Source organism: Salvelinus namaycush, chromosome 5 (assembly GCF_016432855.1).
Source record: "Salvelinus namaycush isolate Seneca chromosome 5, SaNama_1.0, whole genome shotgun sequence".
NCBI lineage: Eukaryota > Metazoa > Chordata > Actinopteri > Salmoniformes > Salmonidae > Salvelinus > Salvelinus namaycush.
In genome coordinates, this window is record NC_052311.1 from 4,774,703 (window position 1) to 4,787,730 (window position 13,028).

General features: G+C 48.0%; 1 protein-coding gene across 1 annotated transcript in view; it reads left to right on the plus strand.

Moving 5' to 3' along the window:
• Window positions 1–13,028, plus strand: part of LOC120048907 (probable E3 ubiquitin-protein ligase MID2) — a 1,198,409-nt gene that overhangs the window by 542,110 nt on the left and 643,271 nt on the right. The gene's annotated exons all lie outside the window — the stretch shown is intronic.

Genomic DNA, 13,028 nt, shown 5'->3' on the forward strand with positions numbered 1-13,028 from the left:
TGGTGAGGCAATATCGAATGAACTATGCAGCGATGCAAACCAATCCCAGGCCAGAGGCTAGGATCCAGACGGAGATCTGTGTCAGATACCGGAAGAAAGCAACAAATGACATCCTGTTTATATCCAATGATATCAGTCGAAGCTAAATGTGATAGAGAAGTGGAAAAATATGACTTTTTAAATATATATATCTCAAAAACCCAGAATGTACTATTCTGACATATGGAGAGCTTGGGACTACACGGTTCTACACGGATCTGCAAAAATATTATTCTAAGATAATTTTCTTTACACCTCCGAACTCTAATTGGTTTGAATGATGTCAGCTATTTTTATCTTGTAATTCTTTTGAAGTTAACAACATAGAATGAAGGTATTTAGAGTACTATATACTGTAGGTAGAGAACATTGAACAGGACGAGGCTACGTCAATAACTACATTTAGACAAAAATCCAGATAGAACCTAATAGTCCCAAACTCTCGATTTAGAATATTTTCACGTCTTATCTGAAGAAAGTCAAGGGGAGTGGAGAAAATCCAATCAGGTTTGTTGGTTGGATACCTGGCTGTGCCAACATCACAACTTTTCAGCTTGCTACATAAACAGACCTGAACACAGTGCACTGCACTGGCTCAATTAACCATTTCAACCCCATCTTAATACCTTTAGGAATACGGTCTTGACAGACCTCATCTGTGGTGTCACTCTATATCTCAGCAGGTCTTAAGAGAAACCGGAAACTTCCCCCAGCACAAACCCAGCCCTAGCCCCCCAGTCCCGCTGTCCCCCAGCCCCAGTTCCCCCCTCCCCCAGCCCTAGCCCCCCAGTCCCGCTGTCCTCAAGCCCCAGGTCCCCCCTCCCCCCTCCCCCAGCCCCAGTCCCGCTGTCCCCCAGCCCCCCCCCCCCCCCCCCCCCCCCCGCCAGCCCTAGCCCCGCAGTCCCGCTGTCCCCCAGCCCCAGTCCCCCCCTCCCCCCTCCCCCAGCCCTAGCCCCCCAGTCCCGCTGTCCCCCAGCCCCAGTCCCGCCCCCAGCCCTATCCCCCCAGCCCTAGCCTCATCCCCATCCTAACCCAGTTTAAGCCCCAGTTTACCCCCCAGTCCATCAGCGCCCCATCCTAACCCAGTTTAAGCCCCAGTTTACCCCCAGCCCCTCAGCGCCCCATCCTAACCCAGTTTAAGCCCCAGTTTACCCCCAGCCCCTCAGCGCCCCATCCTAACCCAGTTTAAGCCCCAGTTTACCCCCAGCCCCTCAGCGCCCCATCCTAACCCAGTTTAAGCCCCAGTTTACCCCCAGCCCCTCAGCGCCCCATCCTAACCCAGTTTAAGCCCCAGTTTACCCCCAGCCCCTCAGCGCCCCATCCTAACCCAGTTTAAGCCCCAGTTTACCCCCAGCCCCTCAGCGCCCCATCCTAACCCAGTTTAAGCCCCAGTTTACCCCCAGCCCCTCAGCGCCCCATCCTAACCCAGTTTAAGCCCCAGTTTACCCCCAGCCCCTCAGCGCCCCATCCTAACCCAGTTTAAGCCCCAGTTTACCCCCAGCCTCTCAGCGCCCCATCCTAACCCAGTTTAAGCCCCAGTTTCCCCCAGCCCCTCAGCGCCCCATCCTAACCCAGTTTAAGCCCCAGTTTACCCCCAGCCCCTCAGCGCCCCATCCTAACCCAGTTTAAGCCCCAGTTTACCCCCAGCCCCTCAGCGCCCCATCCTAACCCAGTTTAAGCCCCAGTTTACCCCCAGCCCATCAGTGCCCCATCCTAACCCAGCCCTCCATCTCACAGCCTCAGCCCCCACCCAGCTTTCCCCCAGCTCCAGTCTCAGGCCCCCATCAATCCCCCATCCCCAGCCCCAACTCCAGTCTCAGGCCCCCATCAATCCCCCATCCCCAGCCCCAGCTCCAGTCTCAGGCCCCCATCAATCCCCCATCCCCAGCCCCAACTCCAGTCTCAGGCCCCCATCAATCCCCCATCCCCAGCCCCAACTCCAGTCTCAGGCCCCCATCAATCCCCCATCCCCAGCCCCAGCTCCAGTCTCAGGCCCCCATCAATCCCCCATCCCCAGCCCCAAATCCAGTCTCAGGCCCCCATCAATCCCCCATCCCCAGCCCCAACTCCAGTCTCAGGCCCCCATCAATCCCCCATCCCCAGCCCCAACTCCAGTCTCAGGCCCCCATCAATCCCCCATCCCCAGCCCCAACTCCAGTCTCAGGCCCCCATCAATCCCCCATCCCCAGCTCCAGCTCCAGTCTCAGGCCCCCATCAATCCCCCATCCCCAACCCCAGCTCCAGTCTCAGGCCCCCATCAATCCCCCATCCCCAGCCCCAACTCCAGTCTCAGGCCCCCATCAATCCCCCATCCCCAGCCCCAGCTCCAGTCTCAGGCCCCCATCAATCCCCCATCCCCAGCCCCAGCTCCAGTCTCAGGCCCCCATCAATCCCCCATCCCCAGCCCCAACTCCAGTCTCAGGCCCCCATCAATCCCCCATCCCCAGCCTCCCAGGCCAATGAAATTACAATCTGCACCAAGGCCAGAACAACCACATGAAAGGTCATCCCGTGGCCACAGCCTCTTTCCAGGAAGGCTATTTGCAGCCAAGCCCATCAGAGGACAGGAGGATTGGATTGGCAAGAGAGGTCTACACGTAGGTGTATTACCTATAGTTATTCAACTGGTTGACCCGAATCAGGAAGTTGATTTAAGAATGCATTGACCTCTAGACAGAGTTCACCCGCAGTGACAAGTAAATCTACACAGCTTATACACAGAAGGTAGCCTAGTGGTTAGAGCGTTGGACTAGTAACCGAAAAGTTGCTGGATCGAATCCCCAAGCTGACAAGGTAATAATCTGTCGTTCTGCCCCTGAACAAGGCAGTTAACCCACGGTTCCCCAGTAGGCCATCATTGTAAGTAATAATTTGTTCTTAACTGACTTGCCTAGTTAAATAAAAAAATACTAGATATAAATGATGGAACTGCTGACTATAGATACAAATGATAGAGCTCTATCTGAGTCTATAGGTTGAGTTGACTATAGATGTAAATGATGGAGCTGTATCTGAGTCTATAGGTTGAGTTGACTATAGATGTAAATGATGGAGCTGTATCTGAGTCTATAGGTTGAGTTGACTATAGATGTAAATGATGGAGCTGTATCTGAGTCTATAGGTTGAGTTGACTATAGATGTAAATGATGGAGCTCTATCTGAGTCTATAGGTTGATTTGACTATAGATATAAATGATGGGGCTCTATCTGAGTCTATAGGTTGAGTTGACTATAGATGTAAATGATGGAGCTCTATCTGAGTCTATAGGTTGATATTGCTTCTCTCTGAGACCTAGAACCAGAAACTGGTCATAAATTGTGAGCGTTTAATTCCTCGATACTGATCATAGCTTTACATTACAGTGTATTGTCTACAATAAGTTTACCAGGCAACTTGTTTGACTTGTTTATAGTTTAGCAGTTCTTCCAAAGTCAGTTTGTATTTTGAAGATGTCAAGAGGTACGTGCCCCCCTGAGTACAAACATCAGATCGCATGGCGAACAGATGTCCATAATATTAACACGTTCATATAGCAGCATATACAGTACTTACCACCTAAGGCTTGCTTCATCACAAAATTCATAGTTCCTTCTGATACTCTGGTCTTCTACAGACAAACACAACTGTGCATGTAGTCACCCCTTCTTTACCAGATCTCTGTTGCCTTCTGCAGTCTGTGTTTACCTCTTGATCCAACCTGTGGAGACAAAGGAGAGAGAAAGACAAAACAGTTTACCGGAAGATGTTAGCTAAGGATATGGACAGTGGCTAGGTATGGTTGAGGCGGTAGGGTGTGTGTGTGTGTGTGTGTGTGTGTGTGTGTGTGTGTGTGTGTATATATGTGTGTGTGTGTGTGTGTGTGTGTGTGTGTGTGTGTATATATGTGTGTGTGTGTGTGTGTGTGTGTGTGTGTGTGTGTGTGTGTGTGTGTGTGTGTGTGTGTGTGTGTGTGTGTGTGTGTGTGTGTGTGTGTGTGTGTGTATGTGTGTGTGTGTGTGTGTGTGTGTGTGTGTATGTGTGTGTGTGTGTGTGTGTATGTGTGTGTGTGTATGTGTGTGTGTGTGTGCGTGTGTGTGTGTGTGTGTGTGTGTGTGTGTGTGTGTGTGTGTGTGTGTGTGTGTGTGTGTGTGTGTGTTTGTAGAGCATAAAGATGTATCAATCTCTATGTTGTGGAGTCTATGTCTACGTCAATACATCATCACTGAGCTCTAATAGAACAGAGTATATTTCCTGCTACAGTAAACCATCACAGCTGCTGCTGGATATTTCACCTCCTAGATATCACTCTGGTCCCCCTTTGAAAGACAATCCCATTCCCCAGAGGCCCCTAGGATCAATATTAAGGGTACTCTTTTTTTGTTGAGAGGCGAGGGGTCATGGAGGGGTTTGGGATGACAGTGACTATGTGCTTGAGACCCAGAGGGGTAAAGAGAAGAGCCTCATGTCCGTAAACACACAGTGGGCCTGATGAGCTCCAGTCAAGAGCTGTTGAGATGTAGGCTTGCGTCCCAAATGGAACCCTGTTCCTTATATAGCGCACTACTTTTAGGGCTCTGGTCAAAAGTAGTGCACAATGTAGGGAATAGGGTGTAATTTGGGAAGCAGACCCTATTCTATAGGGCATCAGCACTGAGCTGAGTGCTCTCCCTGCATTAGCCACTGCTACTCTTTATCTGGGAAAGGTATCTCCAGTTAACAAGAACGTATTATAATGGAGATAGTGCCAACAGCCACCTACATTAGAATAGAGTGTTTTTTATATTCTGCTTGCTTGTTGATATAGAGTAGAACTCTAGGCAGGTGTAGATGGTTGTTGACTGTACAACCCCAAGAAGTTAGTCCAGACCCAATTTTTTTTTTATATCAACGGCAAACTTGATGACCCTTAAACGTTTCAAGTTGATAGGCCATTGTGAAATGGATTTACAAAGGATTTAAATGGACATGTAAAATCTGATTTACTGATTTATCAATAATTCAGTCATCTCTTAATCAATCCCTTAGCTTTGTTGTTATTTGGACTCATGGTTCATGAGAAGAAGTTTTCCAAAATATCCAAGATGTAGGAAAATCTGTCCTGACGGACCATATGGTTTCTTGAGGCAAATTTGTTTAGTATGAGGAAAAACAACTTCATACAAAGTTTCAAGTCTCTAGGTCAGTGGTATTCAAAGGTGGGGGTCGCGGGGGAACTGCAGTGGGGTCACCAAATATACAGTATATAAACTCAGCAAAAAAAGAAACGTCTTCTCACTGTCAACTGCGTTTATTTTCAGCAAACTTAACATGTGTAAATATTTGTATGAACATAACAAGATTCAACAACTGAGACATAAACTGAACAAGTTCCACAGACATGTGACTAACATAAATGGAATAATGTGTCCCTGAACAAAGGGGGGGTCAAAATCAAAAGTTGTGGCCACCAGCTGCATTAAGTACTGCAGTGCATCTCCTCCTCATGGACTGCAGCAGATTTGCCAGTTCTTGCTGTGAAATGTTACCCCACTCTTCCACCAAGGCACCTGCAAGTTCCCGGACATTTCTGGGGGGAATGGCCCTAGCCCTCACCCTCCGTCCCAACAGGTCCCAGACGTGCTCAATGGGATTGAGATTCGGGCTCTTCGCTGGTCATGGCAGAACACTGACATTCCTGTCTTGCAGGAAATCACGCACAGAACGAGCAGTATGGCTGGTGGCATTGTCATGCTGGAGGGTCATGTCAGGATGAGCCTGCAGGAAGGGTACCACATGAGGGAAGAGGATGTCCTCCCTGTAATGCACAGCGTTGAGATTGCCTGCAATGACAACAAGCTCAGTCCGATGATGCTGTGACACACCGCCCCAGACCATGACGGACCCGCCACCTCCAAATCGATCCCGCTCCAGAGTACAGGCCTCGGTGTAATGCTCATTCCGAGACTCATCAGTGAAGAGCACTATTTGTAATCTTACCCTGTAATCGAACCCTGTAATCGAACCCACAAATGCTGATGCTCCAGATACTCAACTAGTCTAAAGAAGGACAGTTGTTTAATCAGCATAACAGTTTTCAGCTGTGCTAACATAACTGCAAAAGGGTTTTCTAATGATCAATTAGCCTTTTAAAATGTTAAACTTGGATTAGCTGACACAACGTGCCATTGGAACACAGGAGTGATGGTTGCTGATAATGGGCCTCTGTAGCCTATGTAGATATTCCATTTAAAAAATCAGCCGTTTCCAGCTACAATATTCATTTACAACATTAACAATGTCTACACTGTATTTCTGATCAATTTGATGTTGTTTTACTGGACAAAAAAAAGTGACTTTCTTTTTCAAAAACAAGAACATTTCTAAGTGACCCCAAACTTTTGAACGGTAGTGTAAGTATCAAAAGCGTTCCTCGTCTCTTGATTACTAGCCTAGTCCCCAGGACCAACTACTAGAGAGAGAGAGAGAGAGCAGGCTGCTGGATGAGATTCTTCCCCTTATGAATATCCATAACTTGGACATACTATTGCAAACACTACAAGGTTAAGTGGTTAAGTGGTTCAGACCTTGATTCTTTGCTACACTTTGCAAACAGAGGCTGGTATAATTTGTCTTCATTCTTTATATCCATGTTATTGTAACACACCTTGTCTTCAGTGACGCTCCTTTAAAGGTCGATGAATCTAATGACTATATTTGGGGAGAAACAATGGATACAGCACCTGTGTGTTCCGTACAGAGCTCCAAACTGTCTTCCCTCCGACAGCACTCTGATTGGCTAAAACAAGCCAGATAGCTTTACAGTGACAGGTTTAAGGGGTTGTTACCAGGACAACCACTTCTTACATCAGTTAGAGGCAGTGAGAGAGAAGGAACCCCGAACCATTGTTCTGTCAGGACAGGAGGTGAAACAGCAGCAGCTGCAGGACCAGACCAGGTCAGAGAGGAGGAGGAGGAGGACCAGGTCAGAGAGGAGGAGGAGGAGGACCAGGTCAGAGAGGAGGACCAGGTCAGAGAGGAGGAGGACCAGGTCAGAGAGGAGGAGGAGGTCAGAGAGGAGGAGGAGCAGGTCAGAGAGGAGGATGAGCAGGTCAGAGAGGAGGAGGAGGACCAGGTCAGAGAGGAGGAGGACCAGGAGGACCAGGTCAGAGAGGAGGAGGAGGAGGATGAGGTCAGAGAGGAGGAGGACCAGGAGGACAAGGTCAGAGAGGAGGAGGAGGACCAGGTCAGAGAGGAGGAGGACCAGGTCAGAGAGGAGGAGGAGGACCAGGTCAGAGAGGAGGAGGAGGACCAGGTCAGAGAGGAGGAGGAAGACCAGGCCAGAGAGGAGGAGGAGGACCAGGTCAGAGAGGAGGAGGATGACCAGGTCAGAGAGGAGGAGGACCAGGGACCAGGTCAGAGAGGAGGAGGAGGACCAGGTCAGAGAGGAGGAGGAGGAGGACCAGGTCAGAGAGGAGGAGGAGGAGGACCAGGTCAGAGAGGAGGAGGACCAGGTCAGAGAGGAGGAGGAGGACCAGGTCAGAGAGGAGGAGGAGGACCAGGTCAGAGAGGAGGAGGAGGACCAGGTCAGAGAGGAGGAGGAGGACCAGGTCAGAGAGGAGGAGGACCAGGTCAGAGAGGAGGAGGACCAGGTCAGAGAGGAGGAGGAGGACCAGGTTAGAGAGGAGGAGGACCAGGTCAGAGAGGAGGAGGAGGACCAGGTCAGAGAGGAGGAGGAGGAGGACCAGGTCAGAGAGGAGGAGGAGGAGTACCAGGTCAGAGAGGAGGAGGAGGCATGAACACAGAGATGCTTACTATGCCAGAGGCCCAGAAGCTTAAGAAATGATCATACAATCTTCCTCCACGGACTGGATATAGGATAAGAGAGAGAACAAAGAAATGTCCATTTATAACCCCCGAAGGTGTAACCTTTCAACCTAAAACCAACCACCTTTGACCGATCAAACGATCCCAAGTTTACAGTGTAACCTGACCACCAAGGTCCAATCTCCACAGGGTGTCACAGTATCTAAAGGCTTGTGTGGGGGAGGAGACCAATGTAACTGAGACAGTAGAACAATATAACTTATTTGAGAGTAATTTAGAGTTCTCCCTGTACAGATAGAAGTTACCACAGAGATCATACATCCATATAGACAACACCAGAGTTATCCTGAGTGAACAAGTTACCACAGAGATCATACATCCATATAGACAGCATCAGAGTTATCCTCAGTGAACAAGTGTCAGATAGTAAATCATTATTCTGTCACTCATTCAATAGTCAATCCTCTGGATACGGTAACAGAGATACATACGGCCTCAGAGGAGGTATTGTCTTTTCCTTCCTGGACCATTTGCTACGCAGCTCCAGGGGACAGAGAACACATAAATCAGGGTGGAGCCTACAGTCCAGCCAGCCAGATGACAACATGACTCAGGAGTCGTTAGTTGTCCCGCGAGGCCTATCATAGCGAGGCCTATCATAGCGAGGCTTATGGTAGTGAGACCTATCATAGTGAGGCCCATGGTAGCGAGACCTATCATAGTGAGGCCCATGGTAGCGAGGCCTATCATAGCGAGGCCTATCATAGCGAGGCTTATGGTAGCGAGACCTATCATAGTGAGGCCCATGGTAGCGAGGCCTATCATAGCGAGGCCCATGGTAGTGAGGCCTATCATAGCGAGGCCCATCGTAGCGAGGCCTATCATAGCGAGGCCCATGGTAGTGAGGCCTATCATAGCGAGGCCCATGGTAGTGAGACCCATCATAGCGAGGCCCATGGTAGTGAGCCCTATCATAGCGAGGCCCATTGTAGTGAGCCCTATTGTAGCGAGGCCCATGGTAGTGAGCCCTATTGTAGCGAGGCCCATGGTAGTGAGACCTATCATAGCTGGGCCCATTGTAGCGAGACCCATCAGAGTGAGACACATCGTAACGAGGCACAGCCTAGCGACACCCATAGTCAGACAGGGAAGTGCTTTTCGGGAACACACATTGTGATAGAGACACAGGATTCACTCAGGGGTTTTTAATCCCAGATCCCTGCAGTGTCTTTCCATTTCCTTCCTTTTAAATGTGGAACAGCTGCTTTACATCAGTGCTTCTACAATGATTGTGGACTAGAGCAGAGTGTTACTCTGCATAAGAGCAGAGGTCTCAACATCTCTCAGTCATCTGTCTGGTATTGTACTGTACCAGTCTCTACAACATCTCTCAGTCATCTGTCTGGTATTGTACTGTACCAGTCTCCACAGCATCTCTCAGTCATCTGTCTGGTATTGTACTGTACCAGTCTCTACAACATCTCTCAGTCATCTGTCTGGTATTGTACTGTACCAGTCTCTACAACATCTCTCAGTCATCTGTCTGGTATTGTACTGTACCAGTCTCCACTCAGTCATCTGTCTAGTATTGTACTGTACCAGTCTCAACAACATCTCTCAGTCATCTGTCTGGTATTGTACTGTACCAGTCTCTACAACATCTCTCAGTCATCTGTCTGGTATTGTACTGTACCAGTCTCCACTCAGTCATCTGTCTAGTATTGTACTGTACCAGTCTCAACAACATCTCTCAGTCATCTGTCTGGTATTGTACTGTACCAGTCTCTACAACATCTCTCAGTCATCTGTCTGGTATTGTACTGTACCAGTCTCCACTCAGTCATCTGTCTAGTATTGTACTGTACCAGTCTCAACAACATCTCTCAGTCATCTGTCTGGTATTGTACTGTACCAGTCTCTACAACATCACTCAGTCATCTGTCTGGTATTGTACTGTACCAGTCTCTACAACATCTCTCAGTCATCTGTCTGGTATTGTACTGTACCAGTCTCAACAACATCTCTCAGTCATCTGTCTGGTATTGTACTGTACCAGTCTCCACAGCATCTCTCAGTCATCTGTCTGGTATTGTACTGTACCAGTCTCCACAGCATCTCTCAGTCATCTGTCTGGTATTGTACTGTACCAGTCTCAACAACATCTCTCAGTCATCTGTCTGGTATTGTACTGTACCAGTCTCTACAACATCTCTCAGTCATCTGTCTGGTATTGTACTGTACCAGTCTCTACAACATCTCTCAGTCATCTGTCTGGTATTGTACTGTACCAGTCTCCACTCAGTCATCTGTCTAGTATTGTACTGTACCAGTCTCCACAGCATCTCTCAGTCATCTGTCTAGTATTGTACTGTACCAGTCTCAACAACATCTCTCAGTCATCTGTCTGGTATTGTACTGTACCAGTCTCTACAACATCTCTCAGTCATCTGTCTGGTATTGTACTGTACCAGTCTCTACAACATCTCTCAGTCATCTGTCTGGTATTGTACTGTACCAGTCTCCACTCAGTCATCTGTCTAGTATTGTACTGTACCAGTCTCAACAACATCTCTCAGTCATCTGTCTGGTATTGTACTGTACCAGTCTCTACAACATCACTCAGTCATCTGTCTGGTATTGTACTGTACCAGTCTCTACAACATCTCTCAGTCATCTGTCTGGTATTGTACTGTACCAGTCTCAACAACATCTCAGTCATCTGTCTGGTATTGTACTGTACCAGTCTCCACAGCATCTCTCAGTCATCTGTCTGGTATTGTACTGTACCAGTCTCCACAGCATCTCTCAGTCATCTGTCTGGTATTGTACTGTACCAGTCTCAACAACATCTCTCAGTCATCTGTCTGGTATTGTACTGTACCAGTCTCTACAACATCTCTCAGTCATCTGTCTGGTATTGTACTGTACCAGTCTCTACAACATCTCTCAGTCATCTGTCTGGTATTGTACTGTACCAGTCTCCACTCAGTCATCTGTCTAGTATTGTACTGTACCAGTCTCCACAGCATCTCTCAGTCATCTGTCTGGTATTGTACTGTACCAGTCTCCACAGCATCTCTCAGTCATCTGTCTGGTATTGTACTGTACCAGTCTCAACAACATCTCTGTCGTCTGTCTGGTATTGTACTGTACCAGTCTCTACAACATCACTCAGTCATCTGTCTGGTATTGTACTGTACCAGTCTCTACAACATCACTCAGTCATCTGTCTGGTATTGTACTGTACCAGTCTCCACAGCATCTCTGTCGTCTGTCTGGTATTGTACTGTGGCGCTAATCTGTTTGTCTGGAGTGGTTCAATGAGCCCACAATGGGTTTTCTCCTCTAGTGAAATAAAAGAGAGAAAGCCAAGTGCTGCTGGCCGGTAAGTGGCCTATCGGTGACCTCAGAACCAGGTTCCTGGGGTCTGTTCAGGCGGGAGCAACATAGCAAAATAATCAGATAGAAATGCATTTCGCAGAACAGACAGATAAGACAGATTTATTTTGCCCTGTAGAATTGGGGAATCATCATGTCAGCTGCTCTAATCATTACAATTCTATCAAATCAAATTTTATTGGTCACATACAGATGTTATTGGGGGTGTAGTGAAATGCTTATGTTCCTAGCTCCAACAGTGCAGTAATATCTAACAGTTCATAACAATACACACATCTAAAAGTAAAAGAATGGAATTAAGAAATATATAAATATTAGGACGAGCGATGTTGGAGTGGCATTGACTAAAATACAGTAGAATAGAATACAGTATATACATATGAGATGAGTAAAGCAGTATGTAAACATTATTAAAGTGACTAGTGCACCTCTCTGGGAAGAGGAAGGGTGGGGGTGTATGCTTCATGATTAACGACTCATGCTGTAATCATAACAACATACAGGAACTCAAGTCCTTCTGCTCACCCGACCTACAATTCCTTACAATCAAATGCCGGCCATATTACATCCCAAGAGAATTCTCTTCAGTTATAGTCACAGCTGTGTACATTCCCCCTCAAGCAGACACCAAGACGGCGCTCAAGGAACTTCACTGGACTCTATGTAAACTGGAAACCATATATCCTGAGGCACAGGGGCAATACACTCGATCACTGCTACTCTAACTTCCGCGATGCATACAAAGCCCTCCCCCGACCTCCCTTCGACAAATCCAACCACGACGCCATCTTGCTCCTACCGTCTTATAGGCAGAAACTCAAACAGGATGTACCAGTGACTAGACCCATTCAACGCTGGTCTGACCAATCGGAATCCACGCTTCAAGATTGATTTGATCACGCGGACTGGGATATGTTCCGGTCAGCCTCAGAGAACAACATTGATTTATACTCTGACTCGGTGAGGTGCACTGGAGATGTTGTAACCACGGTGACTATTAAAACCTACCCTAACCAGAAACCGTGGATAGATGGCGGCATTCGCACAAAACTAAAAGGGCAAACCACCGCATTTAACCGTGGAAAGAGGTCTGGGAATATGGCTGAATATAAACAGTGTAGTTATTCCCTCTGCAAGACAATCAAACAAGCGAAATGCCGATACAGGGACAAGGTGGAGTTGCAATTCAACGGCTCAGACACAAGACGTATGTGGCAGGGTCTACAGGAAATCACGGACTACAAAAAGAAAACCAGCCACGTCACAGACACTGACGTCATGCTTCCAGACAAACAAAATACCTTTGCCCGGTTTGAGGATAATACAGCGCCACCGTCGCGGCCCGCTAACAAGGACTGCGCCCTCCTTCGCCCTCTCCTTCTCCGTGGTCGACGTGAGTAAAACATTTAAACGTGTCAACCCTCACAAGGCTGCTGGCCCAGACAGCATCTCTAGTCGAGTCCTCAGAGCATGCGCAGACCAGCTGGCTGGTGTGTTTACGGACATATTCAATCGCTCCCTATCCCAGTCTGCTGTCCCCACATGCTTCAATATGACCCCCATTGTTCCTGTACCCAAGAAAGCAAAGGTAACTGAACTAAATGTCTATCGCCCAGTAGCACTCACTTATGTCATCGTGAAGTGCTTTGAGAGACTAGTCAAGGATCATATCACCTCCACCCTACCTGATAGCCTAGACCCACTTCAATTTGCTTACTGCCCCAATAGGTCCACAGACGATGCAATCGCCATCACACTGCCCTATCCCATCTGGACAATAGGAATACCTATGTAAGAATGCTGTTCA